Source organism: Myxocyprinus asiaticus, chromosome 10 (genome assembly GCF_019703515.2).
Source record: "Myxocyprinus asiaticus isolate MX2 ecotype Aquarium Trade chromosome 10, UBuf_Myxa_2, whole genome shotgun sequence".
NCBI classification, from domain to species: Eukaryota; Metazoa; Chordata; class Actinopteri; order Cypriniformes; family Catostomidae; genus Myxocyprinus; species Myxocyprinus asiaticus.
The window spans coordinates 25,818,279-25,843,295 of NC_059353.1; the positions used below are offsets into that span (position 1 = coordinate 25,818,279).

General features: G+C 38.0%; 1 pseudogene; it reads left to right on the forward strand.

Annotated features, from left to right (window-relative positions):
- Positions 1 to 25,017, forward strand: part of LOC127447562 (glycosyltransferase-like domain-containing protein 1) — an 88,474-nt pseudogene that overhangs the window by 23,183 nt on the left and 40,274 nt on the right.

Consider the following 25,017-nt stretch of genomic DNA (forward strand, 5'->3'; position numbering starts at 1 on the left):
CAGCAACAGAGAGCATGTGTTGTAACTTAGCAATATTTCTGAGGTGGAAGAATGCTGTTCTACAAACACTGGAAATTTGATTTTCAAAGGACAGATTGGACAAAGGACACCCAAGTTCTTCGCAGTAGAAGACAACATAATAGTACATCCACTGAGAGTCAAATTATATATTAGCGGCTTATTTTTAGAGGTTTTTGGTCCAATAAGTAGTACCTCTGTTTTGTCTGAATTGAGTAGAAGGACATTTCTGGCCATCCAATCTTTGATATCATTGATACACTCTGCTAATTTGGAGAATTGTGAATTTTCACTAGGTTTAGAAGAAATATGAAGTTGGGTATCATCAGCATAACAGTGGAAAGTTATTCCATGATCCCTGATAATATCTCCCAGGGGAAGCATGTATAAGGAGAAAAGCAGAAGCCCTAAAACTTATCCCTGTGGCACTCCATTCTTAACTTTTGTTAAGTATTGATTTGACAGTTCCTCATTTTCACATACAAAGTGGTAGCATTCTGATAAATAGGACGTAAACCATTCTAATGCAAGTCCACTAATGCCAACATAATTATCCAGCCTATTCAAGAGAATGTTGTGATCTATCGTGTCGAAGGCAGCACTAAGATCTAATAGCATTAGAAGAGAAATGCAGCCGCGATCAGATGATAAGAGCAAGTCATTTGTAACTTTGGTAAGTGCAGTCTGTGTACTGTGATGGGGCCTAAATCCTGACTGAAATTGTTCATATATACCATTTCTCTGTAGAAATGAATATAGTTGGGAGGACACTACCTTTTCTAGTATTTTTTGACATAAATGGTAGATTTGAAATCGGTCTGCAATTCTCCAGGATCAAGCTGTGGCTTCTTAATAAGCGGTTTGATAACTGCCATTTTAAAGTTGCTTGTGACATGTCCTAAGGATAGCGAGGAGTTAATAATATTAAGAAGAGGTTCTGAGATTACAGGAAATACCTCTTTTAAGAGCTTGGTTGGTATTGGATTTAACATACATGTTGCAGCTTTTGATGTTTTGATTAAGCTCTTCATGACCTATGACAGCGAAGGATTGAAGTTGCTCGTGAGAAAAATTATGAAACACTGTTTTCTGAGGTGCTGTGACAGTTTATTGCATAGTTCCAATTTTATTTATATTATTTACATTTTATCAGTAAAGAAATTCATGATGTCATTACTGTTGTGCTTTGGCGGAATATCTGGTTCAGTCGATGCTTTATTCCTAACTAATTTAGACACAGTATTGAATAAACAACTAGGATTGTTGTGGTTATTTCCTATGAGTTTGCTAAAATATGCTGACCTGGCAGCTTTTAGTGATGGGAAGATCGGATCATTTTACTGACGAGTCTCGTTCAGCAAAATGAACGAACCTTTATTCAAGTAATTTCATTCATTTGAGCAGAATTAAATTAAAATGTTACATTTTCAATAGCCAAATCCCCCCCAACACGTCTACTTATGCAAACTTTGATTATAGTCCCAATAAGGAAAAAATTAAAATGCAGGCAAGGACAAATTATGAGAAACAGAAAGATTAGTTCACCTCTGGAATCTTCTTGTCCGAGTCGCTTGTTCTTTTGACACGTGACAGCCGTATACAGAGCGTATACGGCTATCACGTGACAAAAGAACGAACGACTTGGACAAGAAGACTCGAGAGGTGAACTAATAATTTCTGTTTCCTGTGTGAGTAATGCATAGTGTATATGGCTGTCACGTGACAAAAAAAAAACGAACGACTCGGACCAAAAGAATTGAAAGGTGATCTAATAATTTCTGTTTTCTGTACAGCACCTATGCGGGTTTCACGTAAATTAATGGATGTTGCGTAATGCGCATGCGCGGCCAACACAAAATTAACGAATCACTCTCTGAGACTGCTCGTTCTTCTGAGTCACATAAAAGTTTCATTCAAAATGAACGAATCGTTCATGAACGACCCATCACTACTGTCTGTAGCTACAGACACTATCCTTCCATGCACCGCAAAATACCTCTAATTTTGTATTGTTCCTCTGCGCTCCATTTTCCTAGCTGCTCTCTTGAAAGCATGAGTGTGATCATTGCACCATGGTGCGGGGCTTTTTTCTTGAATTTTCTTTAAACGAAGGGGGGCGACACTATCAAGAGTGCTAGAGAAGACTATTTATATTTTCTGTTATTACATCAAGTTCTTCTTCTTCTTCTTCTTTTTGGCTTACTGAGAATGTGAGACAATTCTGGAAGTTTATTAGTGAAGCTATCTTTAGTAGTCGAAAGAATAGTTCTACGTGAATGATAGCGTGTTGTATATTGAGTGACATTAGCTAATCACAGCAAACAAGAGATGAGGTAATGATCTGAGATGACATCGCTCTGCAGTAGAATTTCTATAGTATCAACATCAACTCAATATGACAGAATTAAATCTAGCGTATGATTATGGCGATGAGTTGGTACTGTCACATTTTGTCTGACTCCAAGAGAGTTCAGAATATTGATGAATGCTAATCCCAATGTGTCATTTTCATTATCTATGTGAATGTTGAAGTCACCAACAATTAAAGCTCTACCTACATTATCTACTAGATTTAATACTACATATTGTAAATTTACCAAGGAAATCTGAGTACGGCCCGGGTGATCTATATACTGTAGCAAGGGCAAAAGACAACAGAGATTATTTATTTATATCTGACGGTGTCACATTAAGCATTATTAGTTCAAAAGACTTAAACTTATATCCTGTCCTCAGAGTAACACCAAAAATTTCACTGTAAATTGTAGCTCCTCCTCGACCCTTCAGATGAGGCTCATGTTTATTACGTGTCTCTAACTCATTAACCTTCTCCGTCAGCCTGACTAATTCTTTACCTTTATCACGTGAATCCGTCACTGCTGACGGAAGAAGCTATAGTAAACATGTGGCATGCAATACAGGAAGAAATAACATGAGCGGATGCCTTGACTTACTGCACTTGTTTGTTGTTGTTGTTGTTATGGTTGTTCTTGGGTGGCAAAGGTTTGAGATCGATGTGGTTCGATGTGATTCCTGATCTATAGATGTTTGAGATTGATGCAATAATCCATGTAAAACACAGTGGAGAATATGAATGCACACAGTCGAGACGAGAGATGTAAACAAGTGGGAAAAGAAAAAAGAAAGGAGAGAAAATGGGTGCACGTGTTAAAACACACGCAGTTGAAATAGTAGAAAAATGGAAAAACCCGAAGCACGCTGCAAAATGGCAAAGGATAAAACGATGAACGTATAAGAATGAGATTAAGCAATGCTAAACCGGTTAGCAAGCTACAAACACTCATGCAGGCTGCCACAGATAATACATACAAACTAATACCCAAACCAGTACAATGCACACCCAACAAACAAACAATGCAACACAGCCATGAATAAGTAGCAACACTACATACATTAAAAATAAATAAATAAAAAAAACGAAAAAGATCAATGAGAGCAGACAGAACAAACAACAGGAAAGTAGCAGAAAAGATCAGTAAGAATCTAGCATTCTAATGTTCACATATTTGATTGTTAACAAGCCACAGCTTCAGCTGTTCAGTGAAAGAGCGGAAAGTATTGTTTTCTCTAATATGCATTGGTATTAAATTCCATTCTTTAGATGCTGTTACAGAGAATGCTGACTGACTGAAAGTACTTCTTCGAACAGGAATGATGCGTTGGGGGGGGGGGGGTTGGGGGGATTAAATATTATTTAATATCCACCCTTATTCATCATTAATTAAAAAAAAAAAAAAAAAACAGGTAGCAGTTTCTGTGGAGTTGTGAGCTCTAAATCCAAATTTCATGGGATGCAAGGTAAAATAACTGTTATTTAAATAAGAAACTATCCACTCTGACACCCAGGTCTCCACCACCTTGGATACAACAGGCAGAATGCTAATAGGCCAATTGTAACTGATAAGATGGGGGTCACCTGCTTTAAAGATTGGTGATACAATAGCAGTTTTCCATGTATCTGGAAAAACCCCTTGAGAGATTGAGAGGTTAATGATATTCGTGATAGGTGAAGCTAAGGACTCTTTCAAAGACTTAAGCATTATAGAGTCCATACTATAGCAATCTTTGGCTTTGGAGGTATTAAGTGAGTTAATTATTCTTATTACATCATGCTCAGAGATGTTACTTAGACTGAACAGGGGTTTGGAGGCATCCACTAGTACTCTTGACATTTATAGCTGTAAAACTCTGTGCAATCTCAGCAACAGAATCAATTATCTGTTAAAGGCTTCAGCAATTTCTGTTGGATCTTGCGATGTGCTTCCATTCAGTCTTAACTGGAACTGTTTTGATGATTCATTGTAATTGACACCAATTATTTTCTTAATATGCTCCCAAATTTGTTTAGTGTTACCTCTAGCCTCACAAATAATACTAATAAAATTTTTTTGCTTTGGCCTTTCTCAATTCTTTAGTAAACTTATTGCGTAGCATTGTACATTTCTGTTTATCGATGTGCAATTTAGACTTAAGAATTTTTTTTAGCACATGATCCCTCTCCTTCATCAGTTTCAGTAAATCTGTGTTCAACCAGGGTAGAGAGTTTCTTTGACATTTATTTCCAGGGAACTTCTTTATAAAATTTTGGGATATACTCTGAATTTTGCTCATACATATACTGCTGCCTTCCTCTACATCCACCACAAATATCAATTCATTCCAATTTGTTTGGTTTATTGCTGTTTGAAAATTCCTAAGTTCACTTTTAGGAATTTTAAGGTACTCAGAGTGTTTATTAATTATCTTAAATCTTTTATTTGAGAGCTTTCTGGTAAATAATATCAAATTATGGTCAGATAATGTTGTTTTGTTCGATGATGTTTTCTCTACTCTTTCTGGCCCATTGCTACATTTAAATCAATCTGTGTTTGAGAGGATGCTATTATTCTAGTAGGTCCTTTAATTAGTTGTGTTAGATCCACATTATCTGTAAAAAAAAAAAAAAAAAAATTCAAAGTGTTCCTGTTTGTCTTGTCTTCCTAATTTATGTTGAGGTTTCCCAAAAGTATAATTTCTTTTGTAAAATCACATTAAGTAGCTTTTTAAATTCATCATAAAAACTATTCTTAGGCCGGCGATATAGCACAACAAGAACAAATGACATGTGAGATGAGAGTGTAATGTGTAGTCCAATACACTCCAAGTCAACAGTAGACAACTGAATCTGGCTGCATTGAATATGATCTTTCATGTAGACCAGGGGTGGGGAACGTCAGGCCTCAGGGCCGTCTAAGGCCCACGAGGCCATTTGAGATATAATTTGAAAAGCAACAAAATAGCCTTGATTCAATTAACTATAAAAAATGTCAATTAAAATAATGATTAAAATTTATTTTAAATGATAACAGTGCAAAACATTGTATAATAGACAGACCTTTTAGTGTTTTTCTTGGTGCGTGAGCACGTAACAGAATGCGTGCCTCAATTTAAATCAGAATTTGCAAGCAATTGTATGGACCGTGAATAATTTAGTAAATACTTGAATGGCTCTTAATGGGAAAAAGTTTCCCAACCCCTGATGTAGACCATTACTTCACCACCTCTTCCCTCAGCTCTATCCCATCTAAATAAGTTATATCCAGGTACATCTAATGCCACAAATGGTGAGTTTTTATGTAACCATGATTCTGAAAGATACAAAAAATCTCACATAAGAGATGGTTAACTTGTTCAGTTTTAGAATATTCAAATGCCCCCCTAAGAGTCCCCTGGTTTTTGCTTAGGGAACCCAAATAAACTTCAGTCTGCGATGTTTTTGAAGACCGGGTTTACAGGTTCAACCACACAGTCAGGAGTGTCTCCACTGTCCCTTGGTATGTTTGCTGAATAGATTATTTTTTTTTTTTTTTAATTACAGGTGTGAGCTCTGTGTTCTTGTTTTGATGAACTGTTATTAGTTTCATGTTCTGTGTTTATTAAAGAGGGCTCACTCTTCGCCAGGTTTAGCACAGTTGATGGCCGAGATTTACTTAGCTGGGGCAAAGCCGTAGGTATGATGATCCTCTGTGCACCTGGCATCATAGGTAAAATAGCATTTCCAGGACAGATATCCAAATCCTCAGGCACCGCCATGCATGCTGTGTTCCACAGCAGACACCCATGGCTCTTCCCGTTCACTGTAGCTCCCAACCTCCATTGTGCTCCCTCGTCACAGCAGCAGTCACCAATAGGTGTAGGTGTTAAAATAATGCCAGATGAATTTCTGATATGAACTGACATTCATTTTTAATTTTGGCCTCAGATTTACTTAAACTAATAGAGAAAACACAAGCAAACACAAAATTTGGTTTGGCAAAATATAAGCTACGGAGATGGCATGTGATGCCCAGTATCTGGTATAAGAATACAATTAACTGTCAAAGAGCTCTGACTTGCTTACTCATTCATGACCCAGACAACATGTGATGGCACAAAAGTTTGTTTTCTTTTGTGCACAAGTTTTGCATTTCTTATTTGAGCAACACGCGGGTGTGGAAACAAACATGATTTTTTTCTGCAGCTCTTCACACTTCATCAAAACATGTCTACCAACACTCATCTGCATGACTCAGAAATGAAATCAGTACCAGGTGGTTTTTCATAACTGTTGCAAAATGAGCAGCAAATTTTGTTTCAAATTTCATGTATTTGCATGCATAATTTGAATAGCCTATTTTATTCAGTTGTTGTATAAATTGGGATACAGTCCTGACTCCTGAAGCAGCATGGACAAAGCTCGTCCTCTTGTTGTTTCCCCATATCGTTCGAGTCTAATTTCAAGTGATCAGCCATAGCTTTGGTCTGCTGTGTGGGACTACATAATCGGATGTTTCATTCTGGCTGAATTAGCCCTCCAGAAAGACCACATCACTTTAAGGCCTCCTCCTGCCCTGTCAGAGTCAATCGCGGGTGATGACGCAAACACACACACATTCACACATGCATACACACTCAAGATATCCACGGATGGCTAGAGGCTGTTAAAACGAGGTGTCGGGAGTTGGCGCACACGGTCCAATGCGCCATGTTTCTGGGTGCTTGTCACTGGGCAGTGCCATGTTATCCGCCTCCTTGTACTGGCACTTACTGTATTGGTGCCATTGGTAGAGTCACTTTTACGGATGGGTTTAATCGTCAGGATTGGTACTGGCACTTGATATGACGTCCTCATGTGCTGCCCTTGCGGATGTATCAGCTGCATCCCTTGAGGTTTTTTTTTTTTTTCGTACTCTGAGGCTGCATCTTACTAAAGCTGCCTCTTCCCCAGTATTCAGAGAGCCAAAGGAAATCCTGCATTTCGTCTGGAATAATGCAGATTAGATAACGGCCTGTCTCCTCAGGGAGCAAGTATGTTTTTCTGCAAGAAAGGAGTAAGAAATATCTGCAGTTGATTTCTATGGGTAAACGTTTGGGCAAACATGGTGCCAGGCCTTGCACACTGACCGCCCTTCTATTTGGAGGTGTCAGTCAAAATCCATTTTATCAAGATTTTTATTCAAGTCTTCATATGCACTGTAAGGTTCACTGTTATTAGTTTAATTCAAGACAAATTATAATATTAAAAATATTTTTTTTTCCTGTTTGTGTTTTTTGATATGGATGTGGTAGTTTACATTTATGTTGTCTTCAAACTGTTTAAGCATTTTGTCCAATGTATGAATCAATGACTTTTAGGCGGGCACATTCTGTTGTGGTTCTTCTTGTGCAACCAAAATTGTCTTTTAGGATGCCTAGCAATATTAGCTATCTTAAAAACATAACAAACATTTTTTGTGTTTAAACTTGTGATATGTAAATCCATAAAAAAAGGTGATAATGATAATACTTTTTTTTTTCTTTTTTTTTGCGGTTTCATCCGATACTGATTACTCTGTCTGTTAATCTGGTTACCTCCTCAGGTGAATACACAACTTCTGTGTCCCAAATGATGCACTGTGCACTTACACTATGCACTATACACTCAACGACTTTGGGAATATTGAAAGGGTAGTATTGTCTCAAATTGAACACTAACATTTGTTTTTATCTACATGGAAGCATTTTTCACCTGACAGAAGTGACGTTTCAAATGCACAAGATACGTTGCCTCTAGCCTTAGCGGTTTAGCCAACCTCACACTTATATCTCAAATAACATACATATTGACACAGCATGGGGTGATGGTAAAGCATTCAACTCCCATTTTCGAGTTCTTCACAGAAGTTTCACTAGTTGCAACATTCGCCATTAATTACCCTTTATTTTTAGGCCAGTATCATGTCCAGGTAACACTGCCCCTTCCGCTACATAGGTTAATACGTGGGCACTGAGTGCATGAAGTGTCCAACATTCCACACTCCGTAATTTTGGTTGAAGTAATAACATCCAAGTACTCGTAGTAGGCCTACTCTTTTTTTCTTTGTATTTTCAGTGTGAACACACTACTCACACCTCTTACTATACAAAAAAAAAAAAAAAAATAGTACAGAAGAATATGATTTGGGACGGCGCTTCTGACTAACTTGTAATGTAACTTTTATGGTCACTCAAATGTTTGAAAACACTGTTAAAACATGTATGTAAAATGAATACAGGCTTTTAAGACCACTACCCAACCTTTTGTTTTGACTTGCTTTGGATAAGTTCAAACCTTAATTAGTAGGGTCAGACCCTGCATAATTTGGACCCTGATTTTGACTAAATCAGTTTATTGAATTCCCGTCCCTTCTGTTATGGTGTTACTTCACAAGAGTTCACACCAACACAGGCGGGCCTTTTGAACGCAGTTGAGCGATGACTCAACATCCATCGACAGTCATGATGGTGCTGCTTTTTGTTGAGAGGTCGGACACTGCGGGGTTTTCCTTTCGCATAACGTGTGGGGGGCAAAATGTAGCGACATTAACTCCTCACTTTTTTCTCCAGCTTGAGGTTGAATGCTTTTGACGCCTTACCTGTGTAAAATGGAGACTCTGGTGTAAAAGGGTAGAGGTAAATCACTTTGTGAGAAAATCCCACTCACTGTATTTGAGCATTTGGAAAACCCCTGTCTTTCAGGGTAGGTGCTTAAACGTACTTTAGTTGTCAAATTTCCAGTTCCCTTTTGCAAAGTTTTGGTTTATTTTTTACAGTTCTGTTTGCTATGAAGTGCTGTGCTAAGCAATGTTTGTCACATTGTGGTAGGGTCCTTATCTGACTATAACGAATGGGAAAATGTTTGCATGGTCATGTTAATTCACCACAAACACCACTAAAATTAGAACTTGAGCATCATTTGAGAGTGTCAGTTTAACATATCAGATGTTATGTTTTTAATTTAGTTGTGGAAACATAATTTAATTGCAAGGTAAATTTCTGTGGTGATGGGAACGTGGTCGAGCAACGTCTGTGGCGAGCGAGGCCGAGAGAGTGAGTGTGGTAAGGGTTGACACCTGTGGGAAATCACCTCTAACAGCAGTTTCGTGTTTGCAGTGAGAGCGGAGAGGGATTTAAAGGACAATCCAGGCCACCGGAGGAGAGGGAGAGCAACACACGATCCTGACTCTGTGTGTGTGTGTGTGTGTGTGTGTGTGTGTGTGTGTGTGTATTTGTCTGCTGGAATGCAAGAGATTTTTGATACACTGGAGCGTGTAAAAATAAAGATTTACTTCGACTGTTCACCTGGCCCCACTTCCTCCTTCGTCCAAGAGCTAGAGACTTTTTCCAAATTTCTTTTTGCTGCAAAACTCAATCAACTCTTCAGCTATGACTTAACCCTTCATTGTAATCAGTGGCGAATTATCAGGGCCAGCAAAGCCTTCTCTGCTGGCCTAACATGCCAAATAAATAGATATTTTTCATCCTTTCATCCTATGTATTTGTAATCGCTTTCCACTCTTAATTAATGTACAAACAAATAGAGAAAAAGTAAAAGTTTATCCAGTCAGAATTTATTCCTTGATGCTTACAAGCAAAGTGTGACAACTGTTTCACAAATCACATGCCCGGAGCAGCACGTGAGTTTGAGCTGCATCCCCTCAGGCCTTCAGAATTTCTTCAGAATCACTCAACAGTGCAAATGAATGAGCAACTAAAGTCAGACTGTCTGATTCATCAGCCAATCAGATTGATTTATTTGTTCTTGGTGGGTGTGATCTTTAAGATATGTCCCAGTCGAGGCCTTCTAGCTGGCCTTGAGTGACACAATCACGCTTTAAGTGATATAATTTGAAAGCAAAGAGCGCCAGATCTTGCTGAGGAGTCTACTGTCATTACTGCTGCTATTGCCACTGAGAAAGAGATCCTTATGGATTTAAAAACACAAGATGTTCTGCATGACTGTGTGATTGCTTAATTTATTAATCAGGAAAGGAGGACTGATTTTCACTTCAAGTAAATTGGTAAGTGCTTTTTGCATTGTTATAGCAACATTAGGAGTTTTCTAAGTGTAAATTAGGCTGCTTGAACATTCAGTGTCAGGTTTGAAAAGTAGTGCTGCGTTCCATTCAACTCGGAAAGTTGGATTTTACAACTTCCTACTAGGAAAAGTGCAATGGAATGCATCTTGAAGTCAGAATTACAACTTGTAGGCTTGTGCAGAAATTCTCAACTCCGATTTCGCCGAGATGCAGGGGCATGATGTCACATAAACATGTTGACACTCAGGGAGATATACAAAGTAAGTGATAAACATTCACTTTATTAAGTAATATCGATAAATGAGTTTGTTTCCACATTACATTTGTTTAACAAACGCCTGCAGAAACAGGTGTATAAAACTTTAAAATCTCTTTTGATAATCGTACACCTGAGGCACAAATGCTAGCTGCAGCACTGTTTATCAGTTGGGTTGCTAGGAGACATCTCTAATGAGAGTCAAACCCCTGCTAAGGTAACGGGAGCATTGCAGTTCCGAATATCGGGGACTGGAATGCATTTATGGTTGGAGATATCAAGTAGGAATATCCCACATCCAACTTGAATGGAACACAGCATAACCATGTACCCTGACGAAACAAAATTTATTGCAAGCAACATTTAAATCGCAAATATTATTAGATCGATTTTTCCAGGTATTATAGACCTCCTTGGTAGATTCATATGAAAAATTATGATTTTTTAATGTCTGTACGGGAGACGTTCATTTCACAAAACAGTCATGCTGCAGTTAAAATTAGGCTTGCTTGAGCATTAAGTGTCGTTTCAAGTTCTGGCTTTCATGTGTGGACGTGTTTTTAAAATGTAATTTTGGTATTATTAGTTAGCTGCGACATAATATATGATGCCCAAAGGCATAGGGTGTCTTATTAATTGTGAAACTGTGTTTTCTTAATGGCATGAATCACACTGAAGGCATAGACTTTTTAATGCACAGCCCGCCACTGGTTGTGATGCATCTATGATGAAATTCTAGGTGACTCGGAAAGTATTGTACATGGGTGAATTTTGCTAGTGCAATTATTATTAACACCCTCTCCAATATGTTATCATTAATCATAGGCTATTAAAATTGTATTTTCATTATGATTGTTGTTTTTGGTTTTGGTTTTATGTGAGTCATTGAAACTAAATGTTTTTAGAGTTGTTTTATGATTGAAAATTTCCATTCTTTTGAACTTTACAGTAATACCGGGCATTCACACTTCTCTCATTGCAGATATCAGGGTTGGTTCCATCTGTTCTGTCTGTATCCATGAGTGTGTTGTTGCTGGAGGCCTTCTATGGTGGCTCCCATAAGCAGTTGGGTGATCTTCTCCAGGAAAGTGTTGAGGACTGCATATGATTCACTCTACCTGCTAAGAAATGGAACTTGAGGACCAGAACTTCTGCTCTATACTTCATGCAAGCAGTTCCAGCCAGTTCCTCATACAGGTCAGCAAAGGTCATGGTTTTGGTTGTGTCCTTTAAACTGCCATACAAAGCCAAAGCACAGTAACTATGCTACACAGAAACTTTGAATGTCTAGGATAGGTTTTTGACACTTTTTAAATATTGTCATATGGTTGGGGAGAGTTTATGTAATCCTGGATACAAATAATCTCAGATATAAAGTGAACTCAGACCTCTGCCATATGCATCTTAATCTGTAGTTACAAAGACAATTTTAGATTTTACAATTATATAACATAAACTTTGTATTGGGGAAGCATTTTAGGATATTTCAAAATATGTTTGAGAAACTTTCTGCATTCAATTTGGTCATGCAAAAGGCAAAAGTGACTTATGCAGTCCTAGTTCTAGATCCTAGTATACCAAGCATTTGTCATCCCACAAGTCCCATATTTTAAAGCCACACAGCTGTGGTTTCCTCTCAACTGCAAAACCTAGCTGAAGATCACCATCAATGTGGAGTTTAGTATATCTTAGTCTCAGCCTTAGACGGCATGCCCATGGACCGCCCACAGTCTGTTCTCTAACCGTCTGATGCATAGCACATAAAACTTGAAAACTCTTTCTCGATCAAATCTGATTGGCTGGTTCGATGGAGCTTCCGCAAGTAGACCCACACAGGAGGTTTTATCAGTCTGCCTGGAAGCCGAGTTGTGTTCACATGGTTCCGCGTTGAAAGAATGAGCGCTTTTTATTTCTATGAAATAATCATAGAATTTGCCCAAGTTTGCCAGATTAGTGGCATCAAATATTTAAAAGATATTCAGAGTTTCGTTTGAGGCAAGTAGCAGAAAGTGAAGTGATATCTATGAGCAGAGCTGCATTTTTTGCTTTGTTTACATAATTATGTCTGTGAAATTCTCTAGAATGAGGTTTTCTTTACTGTACTTACACTCTACACATTTTCTGCTATTCTCCAGTATGTTTTTTGTGAAATCGCTTGTGGAGACTTGCACGCCATTATATAAATTATTTTGCCCCCCATATTGGTCTTGTATTATGGTATGATACATCCGATAACCCCGCCCCTAAACAACCCGTAATGACGAGACCAAATGTGATTGGTCACTTAACATATCAGTTAGATGGCTTTTCCTGTCAAAATGGGTGGTTCTTGACCAATTGAAGCTGCAGTAGAGCCCAGACCTATACCGTAGTCATAGCTCTGGCTACGTTAGACTAGGTATATCTCAACTGAACCTAAGGGAGTAAAAAATGTAGATGGACACATGCACATATTTACCAAAGATACCTTAGTTGTCTATTTAAATGTATGCAAAACACATCAGCGATGTTTTTTTATCTTAACAAGAGGATAATGTGGTTTGACATTTTTACACCTGTTCTTAGTAAGTACGTTTTTAAAAGTGTTACTGGTACATGTGGGTACATAGTTTGATTAGTCACTATATTGCCTCCAGATTAAACAGCAAGATAGACGCCAACGTTGAGCTGCATGTAAGTAATGTAATTCTAGCTGCCTGTATTGTCTTCCATGTGAGAATTGAAATATTTTCAACTAGCAATGACATTTACATTTGAAATAAATGTGCCTGTATGCAAATTGCATTTCACAGGCAGAGTGTATAAATTCTCTATATCACTTATTGAGCCTCTATGTGTAGGTTCAAATACAGTTTCTATAACTGCATAAACAAGGACACAAACACATTTATAGAATAGGATCCGATGGGGACTTTCTTGCTTCCTTTCAGGGACGAAGAAACCGCAGGTGGGTGGGGGAAGCCCTGAGCATTCCTTCAGCTGCAATCTCATCTTGCTGCTCACAAAGTTAAGCAAAATACAAACCATGCAGTTCATTCCTCAAGCCATATATGAAATTTGCACAGTCATAACCCTGCATGTGTCAACAACCTTGGACACACCGTAGAAATCTGAATGAACTGTCAGGCCATTAGCAACTTGTCCTCAAGAGATGGGCAACCATTGTGAAAATATTTGTGTATAGTCCGTCTTAACAGTGATGGTCAAAATGGTTCCCCTCTTACTCCACTCATCCTGGCAAATCAAAAATAATAATGAAAAAGGTACCAAGGCTATAGTGTGCCAAGAGCAACGCTTGCTTTTCCAAATCGGAACCTTTGATCCGGAAACCGGTATGCAGTTACTAACCTGACTCAGCAGAAAGCAGCTTGCCCACCCACTTTGTCTCTTATCTTACAGGTTTCTCACAGAGCCAAAATGTCTGGGTTGGTTACGGTTAATAGTTTATGCTGGAAAATGTCAGTGGGCGACAGTTACTTTCATGTCACAGTAGAAAGGAATCCAACGATGGCTTGCCAGAAGCATAGTACAGTGAGAATGTTTGTCTACACATCTTGGTAATTGGATGAAGGATATATCTACTGAGTGTATTAGGTTGAGAAGAGAAGCGGTTGTGGAGTTATAGGACGTTATAACACATTTTTACTTTTGGGTGAACTATCCCCTTTAACGTTCGTTAAAATGATGGGTTTCACTAGTTTCATGTGTTAAAAAAAATGTAGATGAAGTGGTAGTTGAGACTTGTGGGGGTACATAAGATAAAAAAGCTTGCAAAACACAGTACCTTTCATGAAGATAAATTAGTCAGGTTTACTTTTGAAGCTGCGGGGCCCATAACTCGCTTGCTAGGGTGTATGCAGTAGGACTGATGCCATTATGCACATAGATACACATTTGCTTACCTCCCAACCACATCAACTAGAATGACCTAAAAAGATGCATCAGACTTGAGGGCCTGTCTTCACCTCCACTTCAAAGGGAAGCAAAGTAAGCCCTCCTGTTTCATTAGTATTGGACGCACTCCACTTGACAATTTCCAGCAGGGACAGGAAAGCCAGCCTAAAAATAGTTACTCCCATCATCTGGTTTGATTTCAGAGTTGTGTGCTGGTGAGGATTTGGGATGGGAGGTGCTGTTCAGCACTTGTGCTCCCTAATGGAGATATCGAATGTAGACGTAATCCTGCCACACAGTTACAGGGGCATGGGATGGTAGAAGTTACCCTTTCATGCTGATCTTAAAGCAGTGTGATTGGTTTTTCTTAGAGTTAAGATGAGGAATTGGTTAGGGGGAGCTGGTTGTAGATTAGCATAAAAGGGACACTTCTGACAGAGACAGAGTCACGGTCGCGAGGCCGCAGGCTCCCCACATCAAAGAGACTGATGAGCAGGCTGCAGGGTTAGACTGACAGGCAGTGGGGGCTTAGAAGAGGGGGCTGGGTTCATTTAGGGAGACCAGAACTGAACTTCAAAGCCCTTGTCCCATGGCTCTTAGCACATACAAGGGTAAAATCTTCAATGGTCCCCTACTTGTGTATATAACATTTTAAAGTTGTGTTCATTAACCTCAATAATGCTTCACTCAGCATGATGATGTCTGTGTTCTCTAGTGTTGGAAATTGTTTTTCTTTTTCCTTTGCAGATCTTGAATTCATTTTTGCTGCTTTTTATAATTGCATGGTTGGGGAGAGCTTTCTTTAATCATAGGTAAAAGGTCTACTGAGACCTTTGTCACATGCTTAACTATAGCTGCATTTCTAATGCATTTTCTTTTATTATACATTCCAAAGCGGAAAAAATACTTTTTAATTGTCAGATTCTTGACTTCAGTGTTTTCAAGGACTACGTTTACATGGACACCAGAAAACGGTTTGTTGCGAGAAAGTGACATTCCCATTTACATGCACACAGTGTACTCTTTACTCCTGTATAACTGCGGCTCGGTCAATAAGCAGCTTTCTCCATAGCAACGTAATTTCCCTGCAATGCTTGTATAAATAACAAATATGGCATCCAAGAAAGACTTTACTATTTTATTGTCTGTAATTTTATTCCCAGATATTCCATAATTGTTTCTGTTTGTTTCCTTAACTTTCTATCGCGACCTGCAGCGGAATTGCTCTTACTTGAAACTCAGGGATTCCCCCAATGTACTTGAGCGCATATAAATGAACGTGAGGGACAGTCGATATTTCACATTGGTGTGTATAAATGGGTATGCTATTTTCGTTTTCTTGACTTGTTTGGCTCCATTCTATGACATTTGTTATTCGGTCTGTTCACGCACATGCACACTATTCAAAAATATGTAAGAACAGTTCTTATGTGTTTACATGGCCACATAAGCCATGTTCTCCCGGATAAACCCAGGTGTGTTAAACTGCTTTCTCTTAATCACTTAAACGGCATAAGGAAATCGCCGTTCTTGTTTACATGACGTTTCAGAATGCCGCTTTTTACCTTGTTACATAAACTAGTGCCAAAGCTTCATAGTTGTGTGGGTTACATTATTTAATTGAACATTCTGAGAAGAGCAGAATGTGCGTGTTTTTGGTCCTTTGGTCCCAAAAAAAGAACTTGTAGAACTTGGCATTTGGAGAACACTGAATTGATACACCATTTTGGAGTTCATTCAGTTATTTGATCCCTAGACAGTTGAGAAAACTATTCCAGAATTTTGGAATATGGGTTAAAATCACTTTCAGCAGCTCACACTCTGATATGTATCATAGCAACAAGTTTTGACTGGAAAATACTAACAAATCTAATTTCTCAGCATTCCAAAATCGCACAACATGGTCAATGCATACTGATTGACATAACCCACCTAGTTGACCTTAGTGGTCAACCTTATTTATGTTATAGAAAACACACAACCCATTAGCAAATTCCAGATAAACTATTCCTTATTATTTCCAGCCTTCTAACTTGCTGGAAAGGTGTTTTTAAAGGTCAAAGCAACTGCTGTAGACATCTGTCTATATATATTTTCAGATACTATAGCATACATGGGGTAATATCTGAGTTCCTGACAACCTGAGACTTTCGAGAAAATGCTTCATCAATATAAATGCTCATGTCTCTCTGGGAGCATTGGTATTCTAGGAACAACATGGCAGAAAGCAAACTGATGACTCCTCTTTTTGTCTGTTTTGTTCCGCTCTGTCTCACAGAGTTTTGTTCACCAGCTCCATTCTCAATCTTTCTGAGCTTGTAGCCCTGCGGCCCAATCTTGCCCATCTAAAGAAGGTTCTCTACTTCCATGAGAACCAGCTGGTCTATCCAGTCCGCAAGAGCCAAGAGAGAGGCTTCCAATATGGCTACAATCAGATCCTCTCATGGTAACCACAGAGTCTTACAAAAGTAACTTTGACCAAGAACATACACAGAGGGGCAATTTACTAAGAATGAATTGCGATTACTGATAGCACCGCTTATTTGAACATCCTGTGTCTGGATTGCTTTAGCACCTGATCCACTAAAGGAATTATACTATCAGGTAAAAAAAAAAAATCAGTGCTGAATACAATTTGCACTGCGCAATTTCCTAGAGTGCTAGGTTGTGTGGGATGCAACAGACAGACTTTGCTGGGATTGTACATCATTGCTCCACCACTGCAGTCCAGTCACCTGAATCAGGTCTTTTAAATGCAGAAAGTGCAATCAACTGTACCATGTGTATAGATATTTGGCCAGTTATAATGCTCTTCTCCATAATTTGATGAGTAACTACTGTTACTCCATGATTAGAAGAAAATGTATACAAACATACTTTTTAAATAAAATTCAGTGTACATCTGCTTTCCACAGCATATGTTAATTGTGCCAGGCAAACTTTTGTAAATAAGGCTCATTATAATATTTATATAAAAAGAAAGCATATTTCTGCTAAAAAGAATGACACTGACTACATTTAACTACGGCACATCACTATTTAAGTGCATTATAGTGCTGGTTAAACTGGATTGGGAGTTGATGGTGGATAAGTTTTAGCACTGAAATACTGAATGTAAAAGTTGTTCAACTGTTTAGTGAATTTTCCCCAGAGTATATTAACATATGCTGTATGATGTATAGCTTAATAACTAACATTTTTGTCACAGGGTGCATTTTAATGCACAAGTGAGACAGTGTGTCTGAGACGGACTAGTTGATCATGCACGTTACTTGGCATGATGTGAATGGTTAATTGTGGGATTGTATAATGGTGCTCTAATTCTCAAGAACTGGATGTTTTAAACCCTAATGTCATAATCAGTCTTGATGCTTGAAAGAAAGGGTTTTAAGAACTCTAATTGGAATGCATTGTGATTGTTATCTGTCAGAGTATCATGTCAATAATTCAAAGGCCCTTTGCTTGCTCAACTTTATTAACGTGGCAGAACAGTGACACAAAAAAGAGCTCCTCTAATTCACTCTCTAATTGAGTGCAATGCCATGATTGATTCTGGCAAGTGGGGTTAATCTATGTGCCATTTGAAAACATGCGTGTTTGTTTCTGCGGATTCTAATCAACATGTATTAGATATTTAAAGTGCCTAGTTAGTCTAGACAGTCTGTCAAGGATGACATTCAATATATGAGTGAAGTTTGCTTTTCAAAACATATGTTGTTTAATAACATTCATTTTCAAGAATTAATTTAATTAAAGAACATTATTGTGGTAAGTGTGGCATTTTGTGGCTCCCTGCAATTACATTGAAAAGTGACTCCTTCAAGAAGATGCCATGTTTTTCTTTTAACTCTTTTAAATCATCTCCATCATCTGAAATGCCTATGCTTTTCTGCTTCCACTAATGATTCCAGCTTGGTTGCTAATGTGGTGGTGTTCAACTCCTCATTCAACATAGAGTCCTTCCTCTCCTCCATCTACACCTTTATGAAGACCATTCCTGACCACCGACCCAAAGATCTGGACCGGCTCATCAGGCCCAAGTGTTGTGTCCTCAACTTCCCGATTCGCTTTCTCGATGTCACAAGGTTTGTCCTTTAATTCCTCACCTCAGCCTTCTAGGGATCACTCTTCCACTGATTAAAAAAAAAAAAAGAAATTGCTTGCGAGTTCACTCTTAATCCTCCCCCAAAAGCTGATCGCGTACGCGAGTGTGGTTAATGGCAAGTGGGCAAAGTTGTGAAAGAAAATGATTAGAATAGACAGCTTTAATATCCTGTGTGGATCACTTGACATGCTGCGGCTGCAGTTAGATGCATGTGCTCGGGCATGCATGCACATACACAAAATGGCCATCAGTCATATGATCAACACTGGGATAGGACGCTATTTCTTCATGTGTTATAGTCTGTTTGACTAGTCGTTCATGTGAAATTTTTTTTAAATGCTGTTTTTATGTGAAATATGTAATTTCTTAATCACACTATTACAAAAGTGAACATATGGGTGAACATATACCGTATATTTGTATATTAGTTAACATGAACTAACAATAAATACTTTTACAGCACTTATTAATATTGGTTAATGTTAATTTCAACATTTACTAATACATTTTGAACAGTAAAAGTTGTATATGTTAACATTAGTTAAAGCAATATGAACTAACAATTAACAATAGTATATTTCGAAATGAACATTATCCAAGAATAATAAATGCTATGAAAATAGTGTTCATTGTTAGTTGATGATACTTAATTCATTTACTAATGTTAACAAAAAAAAAAAAAAAAACTTTTTGTAAAGTGAGAATGGAGCTGGTGAACAAAACTCTGTGAGACAGAGTGGAAAACAAAACAGACAAAAAGAGGAGTCATCAGTTTGCTTTCTGCCATGTTGTTCCTAGAATACCAATGCTTCCAGAGAGACATGAGCATTTATATTGATGAAGCATTTTCTCGAAAGTCTCAGGTTGTCAGGAACTCAGATATTACCCCATGTATGCTATGGTATCTGAAAATATATATAGACAGATGTCTAAATCCTTCCAAAGTCCACTATTTTCCTTTTTCCTTATGCAGAAGCAAGCACCTGTAGTTACAGTGATCTACGGTTCATGCTGTGTCCATTGTATATGTAACGCTTTTGCTGGCTTTTACTCTCTTGCTGTTTGCTGTTAGTTATGATGACATAAATTGCATATTTTCTTTATAAAAAGTATTGCCTTAAATATTAATTAGAGGAAACACCAAATGCTAATGCTTTTACTGGTGATTTTGTCTTTGTGAGCTTTGTTATTTGGGGTCTCTGCCCACACTGTTTCCCCCCACAGCTTTAAAATTTCACTGTGCTTTATACTTCGTTTTGACTTGTGCCATCTAGATTGGCATCAGAATTTGCCTCTCGAACTGTCATCTTGGACCAGCAAGCATGGTGGCGCTTTTTCATTACCCCATTTCAAAGCAATGTCAAGAGCAAGTCGGCTTGAAGCGACTCTGCAAAAGGGCCTGCTTCTTATTAGAGTCCTAATGAACAACAAGCAGGACCCAAAATGAGTGGAACAATATTGTTACTTTATTTTGATTCAAGGCATTCTTTTGCTGGCTTATGTGCATTGGTTTCAAGATTAGAGAAACTGTAAGCATGTAGTGCATGTAACACAGCCTTTGTCTTCAGAATGATATTATATCATGTATAAATCACTGCTGAATCAGAAATGTGTGAGAGGTTGGTAGCAAAATTAGTCGGTAACACTTCATAAGACCTTATGTACATTGTAACACACATTGTAAAAAGCTTAACAGATCAATAGTTTTGTCCATTCAAATATGAATGTATAAAGAAATATACACCATATTGTAAAAGCCTCAATATCTTTGCAAGAATTTGAATCATATCAGGATGTGCGTCAGCTCAGCATAAAAAGATAGTAGCATTCAATCTTTCTGTTTAATATGTTTACTCCATTACTTCTCTTTCTTCTCTTTGTTCTTTTAATCTGAATATCCAAAATGTTTGAATACATCCTGCTCTTAGAAAGGCATGTTTCCCATTATCCTTCTCATCCTTGATTTTGTTATATTAGTCGGTGGATTCTTGGTTGACAAAATCAAGATTTTTAGTGCATGCTTAAAAGAAATATCCAGCTCCTTCGTGTTATCAAGTTTGTTTTTCGTAACCTAATGGAGACAGACCAGCATGCACCACTGAGGTCACGTATTTGTCATCACTAAATCAGCTGTGGATGCTTGTATCTTTTGAAAATGTAAATTAATATTACCTAATTTGATTGTAGGGCAGGGAGATTTATTAAATATTTACAATATTCAATAATATTTTGTAAGCCACATAAAATTAACCATCTTTTTGTATGTCATGATAACAAGAGCGCTGAATTAAACCGTATTAAAATGCTGATAAAGTTCACTTCTGCAAATCAGTTCATTTGAAATGTTTGTTTCAATGAGTTGATTCAACAAATTGTTTGCATCATCACTCAAAAATGTTCATTATAGTGTCCCTGTGGCATTTTACATGTTATAGTAGAAATACATGTAGGTAATTATTGTTTTATGATTTTTTAATTAGTGCATTAATAAAAAAATATTAAATATCATTCTTCCATCTGTTCATTTAATGAAAAACATTGTGGAAAAACATGCCTTGATTTAAAAAAAAAAAAAGTTATAATTTTTTTATTTCTTTTATTTATATATATATATATATATATATATATTAACTAAATGCAAAGCACTTTATTGAGGAAAAAGCTCAATGCCAAAAGTCATGAATCTCTGTTTTTTTTTTTGTTGCGTGTCTGTGTATGTATTGTTTGGTGTGTGTTTAGTTTGTATGAATGTGGATGGATGTGCCCCTACTCTTGGTTGGAAGACAATTTTTCCCTGTGTGTAAAATGTGGGTTAAGATGACATTAGAAATGTTGGACCATGCTAATGTGTGTCCGTATCATGGGTAAGAGACGATGTAAGTAAACTGACACTGATGATGCAGGACTCTCGCCTACAGTGTTTCTCAGCTCATTTTCAGATGGTAATTCACCCTTTCCAAAGTTAACTCACAGAGTGTAAGGAAACGATTATATGCATGGCCGGCCATCCGTCAACATGCCCTAGGTTCTTTTCTCAGCAACCAACTTTGTCCGAGCCTTTTAAGAATGTAAAGATATTCCCACAGACAAACAGAGAAGAAACAGAGTGTTTGAAATGAAATCTCTCACAGGTGGACTTTTGTTTGTCCTTTATTCATATGATACGTTATCCTTATTTGCTTCATTCTTTTGTTCTCTTTCTGCTTAATGTTTTAATCTCTGATTTATACATTTTGTGTAGCAAAAAACAAAGTAAACAGTACAGATCACCCATATCTTGGGTGAGACAAAATGCTGTAACACTTAAACTGAGCTTTCTGGATTTCATGGTGTGGATTTTGTAGTCACTGCAATTTGTATTCTGTTTTCTTTTAATTGGAGCATAGTTGAGCTAAACCCATCTGTCACAGGACAGACCATAGACCGATCTTAGATCATAACTCAAAATGTGTAGTTACTGCTTTTTGCCTTTGCACAGCAGTATAGATGCTGTTGAATAATCTCCTTTGTTCATTTACATATTTGTACAAAAGAAAGACAGATAAATGTCAAAGACAGAATTATAAAAAGTAAGACGCTAGAGGACTGCCCAGATGTGTTACTATAAGAAAACTCCCCTTAAAGTCAATAAAACCCAGGGTTAGCCCGCAGTCACCATCACCATTTAGATGAGGGAGGGGGAAAAATAAACAAGGTAAAAGTAACCTCAGAATCAAAACATCTTTTGTAATATCTCATTGAATGTAGTGCAATCCAAAGAAATCTCCCTTTTAAAGGCTATTCTATTCTCCCGCAGTGTCCTTTGGATCAACTTCATCAGACCTCACTTATTAATTGGCTTTCTGCGTAAAGCAGTAATTCAATCGTGATTGACCCTTGCGAGTAGGAGCCCAACTGAGCGAGGCCATACCACATCATCAATCACTGAAATCCACAACGCTGGTGGCCCCTATTAAAGGCCAGTCTTAGTATTAAAACACAACAGGCTGACTAGGCCTGTTTGCATAGAGTCAGGTGTCCTGTGATCACAAAGACACTCCTAGAAGACTCCATTGTAATGTTGCTTTGATTTCCATTGTTCTCCACTCTGGCAGAAGAGTGAATTTTGTTTCCATAGCACTTAACTGGCATCAGATGTTTGCATTCAGTTGCAGCGCTGAGATTGATGGCCAGCACTGTATTGATCCCAACACTGTGATCTAAAACAATGACAGTTGCTCCTATGACGAGGACCACAGTGCTATCAAGCTCATCGAGAGGAAAATGCATTGCAGGAATCTCTTGCTAGACTTTCATTGTCAGGAGGGACAGGTTTTCATTAGCCCATTTAACTCGGCACAGATAACTGAAGCTACTTTTCAAAGTTGGTGGGGAAAAGAGGGTATTTGGCTGCTTTTTAAAAAGCAGTTCAAAGGCATGGATGTGACTCTCTGTATGGCGGTCTGCCGCCAATGTCTGACTGGCGGAGCGATTCTGTTACTGAAGCAGATGGCAAGATATCCTGCTGTAGAGATTGTCTCAGAACGGTTCAAAGGGAACGAGGCAGTGGAAATGATGTGCCTTGGTCCCATTTCGAAGTAATGAAGTTGCATCAAAGATGCCGATTACCTTGTTACATAAACCAGTGCCACAGCTTCATAGTTGTGTGGGTTACATTATTTAATTGAACATTCCGAGAAGAGCAGAGTATGCGTGTTTCTGGTCCTTTGGTCCCAAAAAAAGAAATGTGTAAAACTTGGCATTTAAAGAACACTGAATTGATACACCATTTTGGAATTGATTCAGTTATTTGATCCCTAGACAGTTGAGAAAACTATTCCAGTGTATTGGAAATTGGCAGTTGGTCCAGCACAAACATGTTAAATACTCAAAACTGTTAAAAGCTGCTTTTGCAACATAGTCATTAAGGCTGGGTATCGGCAAGTACCTCACGATAAGATACACATCATGATATGTACAGTAAGTCATGATTCAGTACATCGCAATGTATCACAGTATCGAAATTGGATTGCGATCGAAGCTGTGGCAAACGTGCAAGAAAGTTCCAGCTTGTCTGGATTGGTTTAAATTTCTCTCGCACCTCATAGAAGCATCTCTGACTGCACTGAGAAATGCCAATCTCAGAGTTTGTACTTTTTTAGACAAATTGTTTCTTCATTATTGAAATGTTGGAAGATTGATGCAGGGAACATTTTTCTTTAATTATTATTAAGTACTTGCTCAGGTCTCCGTGGAACTCTTGATATCACCATACTCCCTCAGACTTGATCACCAGTGGTCAGAAACATCAGCTGGCACCCACGCTCCAAATCCTCATTCGCCTTGCTACTCATCCTGTATCGCTCTCTTTTTTGATTGCTCTTAAGCCTTAATGTGGGCAGGATGGAGTGATGAGGAGATGGGCTTTCTTAATCAAACCGCCAAGCGCTTAATCTTGTTGGTGAAACATCTGGCGGGCACCTTTTCTCATTTGTTTCTTTGACATTGTATTCCACCACCTCGTGCTCCAAGGACATCATTAAAAGGAATCTCCATCATTGTGGCACGAGGACTCCTCAGTATGTGCCCTGTGAAAATAATCCAATGGTAAAAACCCAAAGATATGGCATGCGTCTGATCTTTAGATCACATGTGCCAGGAACGAACCACAATTGAGTCCATATGGTGCTTTCAAGTGCTAGGAGCGAACCGTGATAAATAGGAATGAATCAAGGCTTCAGAGATTTGTCCCAAGCATCTGGCTCGTGGCCATAGGTTTTGCCATGATGCAATCAGGACAAGCAGGTTTTTATAAAGCAAAAGCAAAAATATGCGTTCATTAATTGTTTGCTCTCGATGAGGGGGGATATTGAACCATGTTAAGACGTATAAACATGCATACATTTTCCACATATTGTCTGGAAGACAAAGACTCTGCATCTGAGTTCTGTACTCAGGTTACTCAAGGAGAGCCAGGATTACGTGCCATTTTGAATTAAATTGAGAATGCCTTTTGCTTTCCAATCCAATTCCTGAAGTTGAATGCAGGTAGCAAACAGGATACACAATTGTAATTCAAATTTATATTTAACGAAGTAGAATCACAATGGAATAAAATTCATTTAGATTCTTTAGGGTAACCTTTAATAATGCATTTCAATTTCAAGTTGTAAAGCTGTTTGGCAAAATTAAAATCTGTTCTGATGGTCTGTGTTAATTGTTTTAACAGTATTGTACTTAAACTCACTGAGCACTTTATTTGAAACACCTGTACACCTACTTATTCATGCAATTATCTAATGAGCCAATTGTGTGGCAGCAGTGCAATGCATAAAATCATGCAGATACGGGTCATGAGCTTCAGTTAATGTTCACATCAACCATCAGAA